Genomic DNA, 16,795 nt, shown 5'->3' with positions numbered 1-16,795 from the left:
TAAAGTAAACTAATTGTACAAGTTAACCACATTTACAAAAAAATCTTTCATAGCAACACCTAGATTAGTGTGCAACTGAATATGAATAACTGAGTACTATAACCTCGTCAAGTTGAAACAGAAAACTAACCATTACAGTATCTATTAGAGGGATGTATACAGTGCAAAGATTTTTTACTTCCTAATAGCCAAAATGACCCTCTCTCAAGGATGATACTTGGTTTGGCTGTAAACAAAAAATAAAGGGTTGTTTTACTGAAGATATCTTTTCAAATAAGGACACGCTAATTGGTTTCCAATGATTATTATTTTCAATACCTCTGATGAAAGACCATATTAATAAATCATGGTCAGTGCACCACAGATGTCAAATTGGTTAAGAAGAGAATTCTACACTTAAAGCCAGCCAAAATGTATATCAGGAAGAAATGTAACATACAATATGCTGTCTCCCCTAATGGGCTTCCCTGATGGCTCAGACAGTAAAAATCTGCCTGTAACACAGGAGATCCAGACTTGATCCCTAGGTCAGGAAGATCCTCGGGAGACAGAAAAGGTTACCTACTCTAGTATTCTTGCCCTTCAGCAAGCAGAGCAATGTGACCCACACCATCAGGCAAAAAATCTTGATAAATTCAATAAACCATAAATAAACATAGACGTCCCTGGTGGCTCAGACGTTAAAGCATCTGTCTACAATGTGGGAGACACGAGTTCGATCCCTTGCCCTTCAGCAAGCAGAGTAATGTGACCCACACTATCAGGCAAAAATCTTGATAAATTCAATAAACCATAAATGAATGATATTTTAAAACACACAACTATTAATAAAATGATCCACATATAACAATTATGACACAAACGGGAATGATTAAAATTAACTTGCCAATCTACTAATGCTTTTATGGTGATTTACATATGATAAATATAAAATATTTATAGAAATATAAATCTTACCTGAAATGTGTCCACTTATACCTAAAAATCATATGAAGAAATATCTACAGCAGCAAAGTAAATGGATCCATTTGAGGAAAATTTACATGAAGTTTAATATCAAAGAATAAAACATGTTTCACTGGTCACCATTATCACTTATGTTGATCATATTCATAAGATAAATTCTTCCTTTCACTTTGCCTTTGGAGACTCAGCTTCCAAAGTTGCATAGGGAGAAGAAACAATGATTAAAAATGAAAACAGGAATAAAAATCAATTGTAGACAAAGTAAGTTTTAGTAAACAGAGGGGTCAGTGAGAGTTACTTTCAGTTCTTTTATTCTCATGGTTGATAATGCCTTTACCCCACTGAACAACTCTTTCTGTGGCTGGAACTGTGCTATGGACTGAATGTTTGCATGATGAAACTGTAATCTGCAATGTGACATTTGGAGACAGGATTTTTGGGAGGTAATTAGGCCATGACTTGGATTAGTGCCCTTATAAAAACACACAAGAGAAACTTTCTCCCTTCCCCACTCTTTGCTTAACCCCCTTAACTGGCCCCCTCCCTCCCTCTTTCCTATGTGTGGACACACTAAGAAGATGGCCATCTGAACACCTGGACGAGGGCTTTCACCAGGCACTCAATCTACCACCACCTTGATCTTGTACTTCCAAACCTCCCCAACTGTGAGAAATAAATGTTTGCTGCATAAGGCACTCACTCTATGGTAATTTGTTACAGCAGCTTGAACTGGCTGACACAGATGGGGATATGCCTGTAATGGGCAAAATCTTCAATGATTAATGGAAGATGACACCATTCATAACAGAGTTGGTGGTTACGCTACTTTCATAGAAAACTAAACAAAAATCCTTTTAGCCAATTACTTACAATCTGTGACTTTCTCCTCTGATAACTTTTTATTTTAAAAAGACAGAAATCTAAAATTACAATTTGTATCCATGTGGAAAAGCTAATTAACAGTCAATAAAAGACAAATGATCTCTTTCTGAATATACTTTATTTTTTTCCATTTATTTTTATTAGTTGGAGGCTAATTACTTTACAATATTGTAGTGTTTTTTGCTATATATTGATTGACATGAATCAGCCATGGATTTACATGTATTCCCCATCAAGAGTTGAACTATAAAGAAAGCTGAGCACGGAAAAATTGATGCTTTTAAACTGTGGTGTTGGAGAAGACTCTTGAGAGTCCCTTGGACTGCAAGGAGATCCAACCAGTCCATCCTAAAGGAGATCAGTCCTGGGTGTTCATTGGAAGGACGGATGTTGAAGCTGAAACTCCAGTACTTTGGCCACCTCATGTGAAGAGCTGACTCATTTAAAATGACACTGATGCTAGGAACAATTGAGGGCAGGAGGAGAAGGGGACGACAGAAAATGAGATGGATGGATGGCAATACCCACTCAATAGACATGAGTTTGGGTAGACTCCAGGAGTTGGTGATGGACAGGCAGGCTTGGCCTGCTGCGGTTAATGGAGTCGCCAAGACTTGGACATGACTGAGCGACTGAACTGAACTGAACTTGTTTTCTTCTTTTTTGTTTGTTTGTTTTCTTCTCTTAATTTATTCCTTTCTGCTGTGAACTCACCAATAAACTTCAGATGTTGTTAGATATCATAAAGTTCTTGCTGTAGCATATTCCTGTACATTTCATTTACTGTACAGTGGTCACATACTTGGCATTTAATTGATCTCGCCGGTCATGGATAGTGCTATTCAGGACTTTCTGTTGTTCCATCAACTGTTTAATTTTGGCTATGGAGCCTGTCCACCTCCCGTCTGACAATCGCTCTTTCATCAAACTAGTTATTTTCCCCTGTAGGCAGTGTAGCTCTCTGTCATTGAGCTCTTTCAGTGTTAGCCAGGTTGTTTTAAAATCGTCAGAAGACACAACACAGAGGCTAACCTGCATTTTATCTCTTTCGGAAAATCTCTGCCCACTTCCCTTGTCTCCTCTACCCATGTTTCCCGCCTTCATCTTCATGTCTTCACTGAGAAAGGGAAACAGTAGAGACAGGCTCCACCAAAAAAAAGGTGGAAGGGCCACTGACTAGAGATGCGCCGCAGGCAGAACGAGAGTTTCACCCATTCTACAGATCTGCAAAGCAGCCTCAGGGCACCAGATAGAATAAGGATGGATCAAAGATGGTTTGGGGGTCCTTTTCTCGAGAAGAGCTAAGGTGCAAGAGAAGGATGATGGAAGACGGCACATTTCAAGCCACCCTGTGATGAGAGACTAGTGAGACCTGAAAAGCAGTGACTTCTGAGAAAGTCTCACTGAGCTGAAGGGCATTCCAAAGGGGGGGTGGGGGTGGGGAATGGAACTTACCCCTTGCAGAATTTTTGAAACAAGTCTAATTTGACCCTATTTTAGCATCTTTATTCCTGACAGGATTCCATAATCATTGAAAAACACAAATTCTTATGGTCATGAGAAAATTGGAAATAAAGTAAAAAAACGTTCATTTTTTCCTCCCTATCACCCCTCTGGTTTAGTCAACGTTGCCTAGTCTTCCATCCCTAGCTTCAGAGGCTCTTGGAGAGACTGGCAATTCTGTCACTGCTTACTTTGGCAATCCCTACTAGATCTTCCTTGGTGGTTCAGTCAGTAAAGAGTCTGCTCACAATGCAGGAGAGCCAGGTTCAAACTCTGGGTCGGGAAGATCCCCTGGAGAAGGAAATTGCAACCTGCTCCAGTATTCTTGCCTGGAGAATTACATGGACAGAGGAGCCTGGGGCTAGAGTCCATGGGGTCACAAAGAGTCAGACACGACTGAATGACTAACACTTTCACATTCAATGAGTAGTCTGGAATACAGTGCTCTTCCATTCCATTCTAATCATTGTATAGGCACTAGGAGCTACTTAAAGATTTTACACAAACTAGTGTTATGAAGAACCACTTAGAATACTTTTTCAATAATCCAAGGAGGAGATGATCTACTCCTTCACCAAGGCAGTAGTCTACATTTATGGTTTATCCTAAACTGTACACTAAAGTGCTGCTGATACTGCTGCCAAGTTGCTTCAGTCGTGTCCGAGCCTGTGTGACCCCATAGACGGCAGCCCACCAGGCTCCCCCGTCCCTGGGATTCTCCAGGGAAGAATATTGGAGTGGGGTTCCATTTCCTTCCTCAATGCATGAAAGTGAAAAGTGAAAGTGAAGTCGCTCAGTTGTGTCCAACTCTGTGTGACCCCATGGACTGCAGCCCACTAGGCTCCTCTGTCCATGAGATTTTCCAGGCAAGAGTACTGGAGTGGGTTGCCATTGCCTCTTCTGACACTAAAGTGCTAGGCATGCTAAAAAAGAGGAACTATATCTATTAATTAGAAAGGAGTGGAACCCACTAAATATATCCCATTCTCCCGCCTCTATCTCAGACAAGATGACTGAACATTCCTGTCTGTGGAACAGATGAAACTCAATCTGTTACATAAATTAAGAATAAAGGATAGGCCAGATTAGTCTTATTTCCTAGTTTTTGTTCAATTTCCAAAGTCAGTAAATGGACTATTTTTTGTTTATATCCCTGTGTTATAAGTATCCCAGGGGAGCTTCCCAACCCAGGTCTCCTGCATTGCAGACGGATTCTTTACAGCCTGAGCCACCAGGAAAGCCCAGATTCATAGTAATATTTAGTATCATTGGACAGCTTTATCTCAATTTTCTTTTACTACCATGTTACTTGTGACATTCTTATTTTCCTTTCCAGAATCAAAGAGAGTAGAAAAAAAGAACAGATAATTGTTTTGTAGTGGGAGTTACTAGTTTTTATTCTCAGTTGATGAAATGATCATAAAGAAGCCTGAACGCCAAAGAATTGGTGCATTCATACTATGGTGCCTGAGAAGACTCTTCAGAGTCCCTTGGACAGCAAGGAAATCAAAGCAGTCAATCCTTAAGGAAATCAACCCTGAATATTCATTGGAAGAACTGATGCTGAAGCTGAAGCTGAAGCTCTGATACTTTGTCCACCTGATGCAGAGTGCAATTCATTAGAAAAGACCCTCATGCTGGGGAAGATTGAAGGAAAGAGAAGAAGAGGTTGGACAGCATCACTGATTCAGTGGACATGAACATGGGCAAATGCTGATAGCTGGTGAGGGACAGGGAGGCCTGGCATGCTACACCCCATGGAGTCGCAATGGTTCAGACATGACTGAACAACAACAACATGAGCTGACCAAGGTCACACGAAAAATGTCACCAGTTCTCCTTACCCCCAGTATATTTTTTAATAGTTACTTGGAACACATTCCCTTTTCTAGGTTAAGGAAACATAACATCATTGTATCTCTTCGGTTTCATAAAGTTAACTTATTAGCTGTAAAATGTCCCAGTGGAATCAGTCACCTTGACCTTTGGTAAGCAGAAGAATTGTTTTTACTAAAAACATTGCTTCTGGTGACTCTTACTACTCTACAATTCTTATTGTTTTCAACTTAAATAGATTAGCAGTGATATATTAGTATTTAAAAAATCCCATGGATTTGACCCTGAAAGGAACATTTTTAATATTTCTTAATTTTTTTTAAATCTCAATAACCCTGAACATAGTTAGCCTTTATCCATTTGCAAATGACCTAGCTATATCTCTTCCATATGAATTAGCTTAGAGTTCAAGTTTGATTCATTTTTTCTTTAATGATGTTTCAAAAGTTAGTTTTATCTTCTATAAGCTAAAAAAATCTTAAGTAATACAACTATGGTAAAGATAAAAGAAAATAAGAAAAACAAAAGAATAGGAAATGAAAAAGATTCATATCAAAACTTTAGCGTGAAAAACTTCAAATATATCTACTAATAGATTATTCTGCATTTCAATGATAAGGTACTTCAGAGAATTCAGGCAAAACTTTCTGTTCTTGAGCATAGTGACTTCCTGTTTTATATTCCTTATAATAAATCACTGTAGGATTTTTACAAAAATTAAGCTGGGAACTCATAGTAATGAAATAAATGGCTACTGTATTTGAGATCACTAGGAAATTTTAGTGATTTTACTACATAACATACATGGTGCTAGTAGTTACGCTAGATTGCTTGGAAAGAAAAACTCTAACAGGCTTTGGAGGCATATCCTAATATTAAAATTTTTATCATATTTCAAACAGTACTGCAACAGTACTGACCAACAATACTGCATAATTTCATATATTTTCCTCATACCTGGCACCTCAATAACATTTTATAAACTTAGTGACCTAGTAAAGAATGATTCAGAAGCAGGAAATTACCTGCAGGACTCACAGACATAAAAAAAATATGACTTGCAGATAAAAACGGGATGCTAAGAAAGATTTTACTACATTAATATCAATTGTAGTTTTAGAATATTTTGTGTATTTTGTAATGATTAATTTTATGTGTCAACTTGCCTGGGCCAAAAGGTGTACAGATAGTTGGTTAAATTTTATTTTCGAGTATGTCTGTGAGTTATTTCTTGATGATATTAGCATCTGAACGATAGACTGAGTAAAGCAGATTGCCCTCCCCAGTGTGGGTGGGCCTCATTAAACCACTGAATAAAAGTCTGAGTAAGCAAAAATTCTCTCTTAGCCTTTTGATTTGGGCATCAGTCTTCTTGGGCTTCAGACTTGGACGGTAATCTATACCATTATCTCTATTGCTTCTCAAGCTTTTGGATCCTGACTGGTACCATACCATTGACATTCATGGGTCTGGACTTCTCAGACCCCATAACTGAGTGATCTAAACCTTATAAACCATATAAATCATATATTGCTTCAGCATAAAAGTGCCATATATGACTCAACAGTGAAAGGTTGAAAGCTTTTCTCCAAGATCAGGGGCCAGACAAGTGTGCTCACTATCACCACTCCTATATAACACAGTACCGCGAGTCCTAGGCAGAGCAATCAGGCAAGAAAAAGAAATAAAAGATATCAGAATTGGAAAAGCAGAAGTAAAATTGTTTCTGTTTGCAAATGACATGATTTTATAGATAGAAAATCCTGAAGTGTCCTAAAAACAAAACAAAACAAACCACAAAACTTGTTAGAGCTAATCAACAAATTCAGTAAAGGATACAACATTAACATACAAAAAATCAGAAGCATTTCTATACACTAAGAATGAATTATTTGAAAAAAGAAATAAAGATAATGATTCCATTGACAAACAGCACTAAAACCATAATTAATAAAATAAATTTAACCAAGGAGGTGAAAGATCTCCACACTGAAAAGTACAAGCACTGATTAAGGAAACTGAAGAAGACATAAATAAATGGAAAGATATTCTGTGTTTGTTGACAGGAAGAATGTGTTAAAACATCCATATTACCCAAAGCCATCTTTAGATTCAATGTGACCCCTATGGAGATTTCAATGGAACCATAATAGCCAAAGCAATTTTGAAAAACAACAAAGCAGGGAGTGTCGTATTTCCTGATTTCAAGTCATGTTATCAGCTCAGTTCAGTCATTCAGTCCTGTCTGACTCTTTGTGACTTCATGGACTGCAGAATGCCAGGCTTCCCAGTCCATCACCAACTCCCAGAGTTTACTCAAATTCCTGTCCATTGAGGCGGTGATGGCCTCCAACCATCTCATCCACTTTCAGCCCCTTCTCTTGCCTTCAATCTTTCCCAGCATCAGGGTCTTTTCAAATGAGTCAGTTCGTCGCATCAGGTGGCCCAAGTATTGGAGTTTCAGAGAATTTAAGCCATAGTAATGACATAAAAACAGACACATAGATCAATGAAACAGAATCAAGAGGCCAAAAATAAAGACATGTATATAGCAGTTCAGTCGCTTAGTCGTGTACAGCTCTCTGCAATCCCAAGGACTGCAGCACGCCAGGCTACCCCTGTCCATATATAGTCACCTAATATTTGACAAGTGAGCCAAGAATACTCAATGGGGAAACAACAATCTCTTCAATAAACGGTTTTGGGAAAATCAGATATTCACATGCAAAATGTAAAAAAAAAAAACCTAAACCCTTATCTATCACCATTCATAAAAACCAATTCAAAATGGAGTAAAGAACTAAATTTGAGGCCAGAAACCAAAAATATTCTAGGGAAAAAAAGGAAACAAGCTTCTTGACATGGGTCTTGGCAATGAGTTTTTAGATATGACCCCAAAAAGCACAAGCTTTAACAAAATTAAATATGTGTGAAAGCATAAACTAAAAAGCTTCTTCAAAAAAAAAAAAAACAGATCAACAAAATAAAAATATAACATATAAGAAGTTTACAACTCTATAGCCCCCAAATAATACAATTAAAAATTAATCATGGGATCTAAGTATACATTTTTTCCAAAGAAGATATACAAATGACTAACTGGAATACGAAAAGATGCTCAACATCACTAACCATCAGAGAAATGCAAATCAAAACCACAATGAGATTACCTCACATTTGTTAGAATAGCTATTAGCAAAAGGACAAGCGATAACAAACGCTGGCAAAGATGTGGAGAAAAGGGAATGCATGGGCATTACTGGTGGGAATGCAAGCTGGTATAGCCATCAAAGAAAACTGTAGGAGTGTCCTCAGAAAATTGAAATTAGAACTACTATACAATTCCATAATTCCACTTCTGGGAGTGCATTAGAAGGAAATGAAAATACTATATCAAAGAGATATCTACACCCCTATATTCACAGCAGCATTGCTTACAAAAGCCAAGACATATAAACAAGTTATGGGTCCATAGATAAATGAATGAATAGAGATAACATTGTATGTATGTATATCTATATTTATCTATCTACACACACACACCCACATATATATACAACAGAATATTATTCAGTCATAAAAAGGAGGAAATCCTGTCATTTGTGACAGCATGGAGGACATTATCTAAGTGAAATAAAATCAGACAGTTCAGTCTCTCAGTCATGTCCAACACTTTGCAACCGCATAGGCTGCAGCACACCAGGACTCCCTGCCCACCACCAACACCCAGAGCTTGCTCAAATTCATGTCCATTAAGTTGGTGATACCATCCAACCATCTCATCCTCTATCGGCCTCTTCTCCTCCTGCCTTCAATCTTTCCAAATATCAGGGTTTTTTCCACTGAGTCAGTTCTTCACGTCAGGTGGCCAAAGTATTGGAGTTTCAGATTCCGCATCACTTTCCAATGAATATTCAGGACTGATTTCCTTTAGGATGGACTGGTTGGATCTTCGTGAAGTCCAAGGGACTCTCAAGAGTCTTCTCCAACATCACAGTTCAAAAGCATCAGTTCTTCGGCACTCAGCTTTCTTTATAGTCCAACTCTCACATCCATTCAGGACTACTGGAAAACACATAGCTTTGACTAGACAGACCTTTGTTGGCAAAGTAATGTCTCTGCTTTTGAATATGCTGTCTAGGTTAGTCATAGCTCTTCTTCAAAGGAGCAAGCGTCTTCTAATTTCATGGCTGCAGTCACCATCTGCAGTGATTTTGGAGCCCAGAAAAATAAAGTCAGCCACTGTTTCCACTGTTTCCCCATCTATTTGCCATAAGGTGATGGGACTGGATGCCATGATCTTAGTTTTCTGAATGCTGTGTTTTAAGCCAACATTTTCACTCTCCTCTTTCACTTTCATCAAGAGGCTCTTTAGTTCTTCACTTTCTGCCATAAGGGTGGTGTCATCTGTATATCTGAGGATACTGTTATTTCTCCCAGCAGTCTCGATTCCGGGATTGTACTGTAAAGAGCAATATTGCATAGGAACCTGGAATGTTAGGTCCATGAGTCAAGGTAAATTAGAAGTGGTCAAACAGGAGATGGCAAGAGTGAACATCAACATTTTAGGAATCAGTGAACTAAAAAGGATTGGAATGGGTGAATTTAACTCAGATGACCATTACATCTACTACTGTGGGCAAGAATCCCTTGGAAGAAATGGAGTAGCTCTCATAGTCAACAAAAGAGTCTGAAATGCAGTACCTGGATGCAATCTCAAAAATGACAGAATGAACTCTGCTCATTTCCAAGGCAAACTACTCAATATCACAGTAATCCAAGTCTATGCCCCAACCAGTAATGCTGAAGAAGATGAAGTTGAATGGTTCTATGAAGACCTACAAGACCTTCTAAAACTAACACCCAAAAAAGATGCCCTTTTCATTATAGGGGACTGGAATGCAAAAGTAGGAAATCAAGAAATATCTGGACTAACAGGCAAATCTGGCCTTGGAGTACAAAATTAAGCAGGGCAAAGTTTAACAGAATTTTGTCAAGAGAATGCACTGGTCATAGCACATATCCTCTTCCAACAACACAAGAAACGACTCTACACATGGACATCAAGAGATGGTCAATACCGAAATCAGATTGATTATATTCTTTACAGCCAAAGATGGAGAAGCTCTATACAGTTAGCAAAAACAAGACCAGGAGCTGACTGTGACTCAGATCATGAACTCCTTAATGCAAAATCAAGCAGAGAAAGTCAAATTCTGTATGATTTCACTAATATGTGGAATCTAAAAAAGTCAGGTTCATAGAAACACAGTATAGAATGGTAATTGCCACAGACTAGGTGATAAAGGAAATGGGGAGATGTTGGTTAAGTGTACAAATGTCCAGTTATAAGGTGAATAAGATCTGGGTATATAATATACTGCATGGTGACTGTAATTAGCAAAACCATTATATGCTCAAAAGTTGCTAAGGGAGTACCTCTTAAATTTTCTCATCATAGGGAAAATGGCAATTATGTGTGGTCATGAAGATGTTAACTAATACTATTGTGGTAATCACTGAAATATGTAAGTCTATATAAGTTGTACAACACTGCCACATTGTACATCTTAAACCTAGAATGTTATACATCAATTAAATCTCAGTAAAGATGGATCACAAAGAAAACAACATGTGATTATTATCATTCATTAATTCATATAATAGCAAAAAAGAAACATGTATGAAAGTACCCTGAATTACAAAAAGGGCTAAAACAGAAACCTTTACATTATATTAAGAGAATGACAGTTAGGAAGGTGTTGGAAAAATTTAGGTATTATTTGGGGTACAAGGGTATTAGTGAGAATGGACACTAAGAGATACAGTTGGCTCTACTGCTCACAAAGAAACCACAGATCTTAACTGATTACTCACAGGGCACAATGAAGGAAAAAGAAAAATAGATATTTTAAAATATTGAGGATGAGAAGACCATTAAGAGTGATGTTGAAATTGAAGCTGTGATCAAAAATCTCCCCCAAAACAAAAGTCCATGACACGATGGCTACACAGGAGAATTCTATCAAACATTTAGAGAAGAGCTAATGCTTATCCTTCGAGAACTCTTCAAAAAATTGCAGAGGAAGGAACACTTCCAAATTGATTCCACGAGGCCACCATTACCCTGATACCAAAACAAGAAAAAGACAACACAAAAAAAGAAAACGACAGGCCAATATCACTGATGAACATAGATGCAAAAATCCTCAACAAAATTTTAGCAAACAGAATTCAACAACACATTAAAAAGCTCATACACCATGATCAACTTGGATTTATTCCAGGGATGCAAGGATTCTTCAATATATGCAAAACAATCAATGTGATACACCATATTAACAAATTGAAAGACAAAAACCATATGATCATTTCAATAGATGCAGAAAAAGCCTTTGACAAATTCAGCACCCATTTATGATTAAAACTATTCAAAAAAATGGGCATAGAAGGAAGCTACCTAAATATAGTAAAGTCCATATATGATAAGTCTATGGCAAACATTATTCTCAATGGTGAAAAAGAGAAAGCATTCCTCTAAGATCAGGAATAAGACAAGGGTGTCCACTTTCACCACTACTATTCAACATAGTTCTGGAAGTACTAGCTACAGCAATCAGAGAGGAAAAAGAAATAAAAGGAATCCAGATTGGAAAAGAAGTAAAGTTCTCACTGTTTGCAGATGACATGATACTGTATATAGAAACCCCTAAAGATAGTATCAGAAAATTACTGGAGCTAATCAGTGAATTTAGCAGTTTTAGAATATAAAATCAATACACAGAAATCACTTATATTTCTATATACTAACAAGGAAAAATCAGAAAGAGAAATTAAGGAATCAATCCCATGAACCTAGAGCCTATTATACAAAGTGAAGTAAGTCAGAAAGAGAAAGATAAATATCATACTCTAATGCATATATACAGAATCTAGAAAAAATGGTACTGAAGAATTTGCTGTATGTCTCAGGAAACTCAGAAAAGGGCTCTGTATCAACTTAGAGAGGTCGGATGGGGAGGGAGATAGGAGGGAGATTCAAGAGAGAAGGGATATACGTATACCTATAGGTGATTCATGTTGAGGTTTGACAGAAAACGAAATTTCAGCAATTTCCCATTGGCTGTCTATTTTAAATATGGTAACATAAATTTCCCTGTTACTCTCTCCATACATCTCACCCTCTTCTTCCCTCTCCCCATGTACATAAGTCTATCCTCTATGTCTGTTTCTCCACTGCTGCCCTGCAAATAAATTATTCAGTACCATTTTAAAACTATCAAGCTTTAGTGATCCATTCTCTCTCTTCATCCTGGCGGTGTTCCAGAGGATATGTTTTTATATGTTTCTCCTTTTACGTCCTGGATAAATATGGTATGACCTCCAAATTTATCAGTTTTGTGCAAAGATTCAAGAAAAATATTTTATGTCAAAACAAACTATGAGGTAGAATACAAAATTTGCACAGAAATAACTAGTATAACAAGAAATTTCAAAGAACTAACATAATTCTGAAAGAGATGGGAATACCAGACCACCTGACCCACCTCTTGAGAAACCTATATGCAGGTCAGGAAGCAACAATTAGAACTGGACATGAACCAAAAGACTGGTTCCAAATAGGAAAAGGTGTACGTCAAGGCTGTATATTGTCACCCTGCTAATTTAATTTATATGCAGAGTACATTATGAGGAACACTGGGCTGGAAGAAGCACAAGCTGGAATCAAGATGGTTGGGAGAAATATCAATAACCTCAGATACGCCGATGACACCACCCTTATGGCGGAAAGTGTAGAGGAACTAGAAAGCCTCTTGATGAAAGTGAAAGAGGAGAGTGAAAAAGTTGGCTTAAAGCTCAACATTCAGAAAACTAAGATCATGGCATTTGGTCCCACCACTTCATAGGAAACAGATGGGGAAACAGTGGAAGCAGTGTCAGATTTTATTTTTGGGGGCTCCAAAATGACTGCAGATGGTGATTGCAGCCATGAAGTTAAAAGATGCTTACTCCTTGGAAGGAAAGTTATGACCAACCTAGACAGCATACTAAAAAGCAGAGACATTACTTTGCCAACAAACGTCCATCTGGTCAAGGCTATGGTTTTTCCAGTGGTCATGTATGGATGTGAGAGCTGGACTGTGAAGAAAGCTGAGCACCGAAAATTTGATGCTTTTGAACTGTGGTGTTGGAGAAGATTCTTGAGAGTCCCTTGGACTGCAAGGAGACCCAACCAGCCCATCCTAAAGGAGATCAGTCCTGGGTGTTCATTGGAAGGACTGATGCTGCGGCTGAAACTCTGATACTTTGGCCACCTAATGCGAAGAGTTGACTCATTGGAAAAGATCCTGATGCTGGGAGGGATTGGGGACAAGAGGAGAAGGGGATGACAGAGGATGAGATAGCTGGATGGCATGACTCGATGGACATGAGTTTGAGTAAACTCCGGGAGTTGGTGATGGACAGGGAGGCCTGGAGTGCTGTGATTCATTGGGTCGCAAAGAGTTGGACACGACTGAGTGACTGAACTGAACTGGACTGAGCATAATAGGAGACGGCTGCTCTAAATCATGCTTATTAATGCTCTCATATTGACTTCTATTTTTGTTGCATTCTCCTGGTCATTTTCTTATCTCTGAGTGCCTCTTCTCAGTTCCTCTTCCTATCTCAATTTACTCTTTACATGTGGCTTTTCCAAGAGTTATGTCCTTGTCCATCAGCTGTTTTTTAATGCTGATGGCACAGCATTAGCTGGAATCTCTAGTCGGAGACAAAGGAGGATATCAACACTGCCTACCTCTGTTCCATATTTACTATTGAGTGGCTTTGTAGAAACCTAAGAAAATGGAATCAAACATTGTTCACCTGGTGAGTCAACAACTGAAGTATCAGGTATAAAATATAGTGGTTCACATTCACTTCTGTGAAAATATTAATATGACCTAACAGGAAGCCAATAGCCCATGACATTCTGAGACATGCAACTTAGCAGAAAGATGCAAGGAGAGTTGACTTTGTTTGGATGGAAAATTAAGTATAAGACTTCAGTGTCTTGTATAGGGTGGGGTTAATTCCTCCAAAAATTCAAAAGTTTATAAGAAGGAAGTATTATGAGTTCTGCTGCCTCATTTCTCTTTGATCTTTCTGCTACCAAATACACTGAAGTAATGAAGGACATCTTGAGTCTTCTGGCAATTACATCTCTGCTAAGCCCATGATCAGGATAGTACTGAAAAACGTCATCAAAGACAAAAGCAGCATCTCCTGGAAGCAACAGAGATGCCAAACTGAAGACCATTATTTAGAATACCCTCAACAATTAATTATCATCACTGTGGCATCTGCAACCACATTTTCAATTGTCAGTCTGACAAGAATCCCTTTCCATCAAAAGCACCAAGAATTCATCTGATTTGCAGCACTGCTTTGTAATTGCGTTATTCACAAAGTACTCATATTTTCCCTTGTGTGAGACTTTCATCTTTAATACCTGATGGGATTTAGTATACTCCAGTAGCTCAGTGAATATATGGAAGAAGTTTGGAGGCACCTCAGTTTACCACCTGTTCAAGTTCTTCTCCCTCCCAATCTTGACCCATCCCTCCAACATGAGAAAAAATATATATATTTCTAAATTTCAAGATAAAAATCACACCAGCTTCTCTTTATAATCTCTTGTTTTCCTAGAACATACCCTGGGGAATCTGCTAACAAATCTTTTTTATAAACAGTCATAAGCTTTAAACTCTAATTCCTAATGTATTTGAATACTTTCTTTTACAAAATGCTTTTAAGTCTTGCCTTTGCAGCAAGGAATGGATATATCTCTGTGAGAGAACCATACTGTAATTTAGCAACAAAAGCATTAGTGATCTTGAAAACCTTGTGATCTTCACATTTTTGGCAAAAGTGATTATAAAAATGATTTTGTGGAATGATTTTTATCAATCTTTGATACACTGAGTCAACTTTCATGTGACATTGTTGGCTATTAGGGCAATATCTGGAAATAAAATGCCTTGTACCCTTAAAACAGGATAGATCTCATATTCTTCACTGTACAAAGAGTAATTTAGATACCAGACAATGTCATGTGTTCTGACAGTTTCTTGATTTCGTTCAAATGGATTTCAAAAGTCATTTCCTTTAAGATGGCTTTCCACTTTGCATTTTACTACACATGCTTGGATCTGTAAGTAGAGAGGTACTGCAACCTTTTGTATCTCAATCAGAGCTTTTTAATGCCTGAATTGATTGTTCAATGTTTTGCAACATGCATTTTCTGTGCACTGCTGACCTTAATGTCAAAACTGTGTTATGGATAACATTTATATTTGTCCAAATCAGTAATGCTGCTGCTTTAAACAGGCATTCTGACCACCTTTAAAAAAAGTATCAGTGAGTTATATTAATGGTACAAAAACCCTGTTACTTCAGAGCTCATTATGTTTTCTTCATGTCCATTAGTTCTATTTTTATGTATGGTGTCTGAAACCAATCAGTATCATAATAAAAACTAATTTCACTCTTCTGCCATTTTGAGTGAAAATTAACTACTAATTTAGCATGAACTAATGGATAACATTTAGTAGATAATTGAGAGATTTGGGTTTTAATCCTGATTTAGACACTAAGGAGCTTGCAACCTTGAGTAAGTCTTTTTCATCCTCTAAGCCAGGTTTTCCTCATCTCAGACTATAGTGTAGCTTACTGCGAGGCATGGGCTATGAAACCATATCCATGGATTGAAATTTTGACCTTGTTATTTATCACATGTGTGACTAGGGTTAGATAATTTATGTGTGCCACTTACAAAGTGTTAACCAAATACTAGAAAAGCTAAAGTATAAAGTTAGTTAGGCTATTGGACCAGATAAAATTTATAAGATTTTCCAATTCTTTACTTCTCTTTCTGTGATTGTGAATTATAAGCTCCTTAAGAACAGTGTGTGTTAGTCATGCAGCCATGCCCGACTCTTTGGGATCCCAGGGACTGTAGCCTACCAGGCTACTATGTCCATGGGATTCTCCAGGCAAGAATACTGGAGTGGATTGTCATTCCCTTATCCAGAGGATTTCCCTGACCCAGGGATCGAACCCTTGTCTTCTGCTTTGCAGGCAGATTCTTTATTGCTTGAGCTAAAGGGACATCAGCCTATGAAAAATTATTCTTGCAGAGAGCTGACCACTGCATTTTCCACATAATGCAGGCTCAAAAATGCCTGATGAATTAAACAAAGAGAAAAACCTATATTAAAGCAAAAGGACAAACATTTTTTTTTTTAATTTTTTTTTTTTATTATTATTATTATTTTTTTCCAGTGGGTTTTGTCATACATTGATATGAATCAGCCATGGATTTACATGTATTCCCAATCCCGATCCCCCCTCCCACCTCCCTCTCCACCCGATTCCTCTGGGTCTTCCCAGTGCACGAGGCCGGAGCACTTGTCTCGTGCATCCCTCCTGGGCTGGTGATCACCCGAGGGCTGGAACCTCGCGCAGCGCGGGGCGCGCTCCATATAGAACAGCCGGGAGCCTGAGCAGCGCAGAGGAGAGAGCAGCGTCAGCCCCTCCTGGCAGCCCCAGCCCATCCCCGCGGCGCAAG

Source organism: Dama dama, chromosome X (genome assembly GCF_033118175.1).
Source record: "Dama dama isolate Ldn47 chromosome X, ASM3311817v1, whole genome shotgun sequence".
Lineage (NCBI taxonomy): Eukaryota > Metazoa > Chordata > Mammalia > Artiodactyla > Cervidae > Dama > Dama dama.
The sequence above is the reverse complement of the archived record's forward strand: the minus strand, read 5'-3'. Positions refer to the sequence as shown.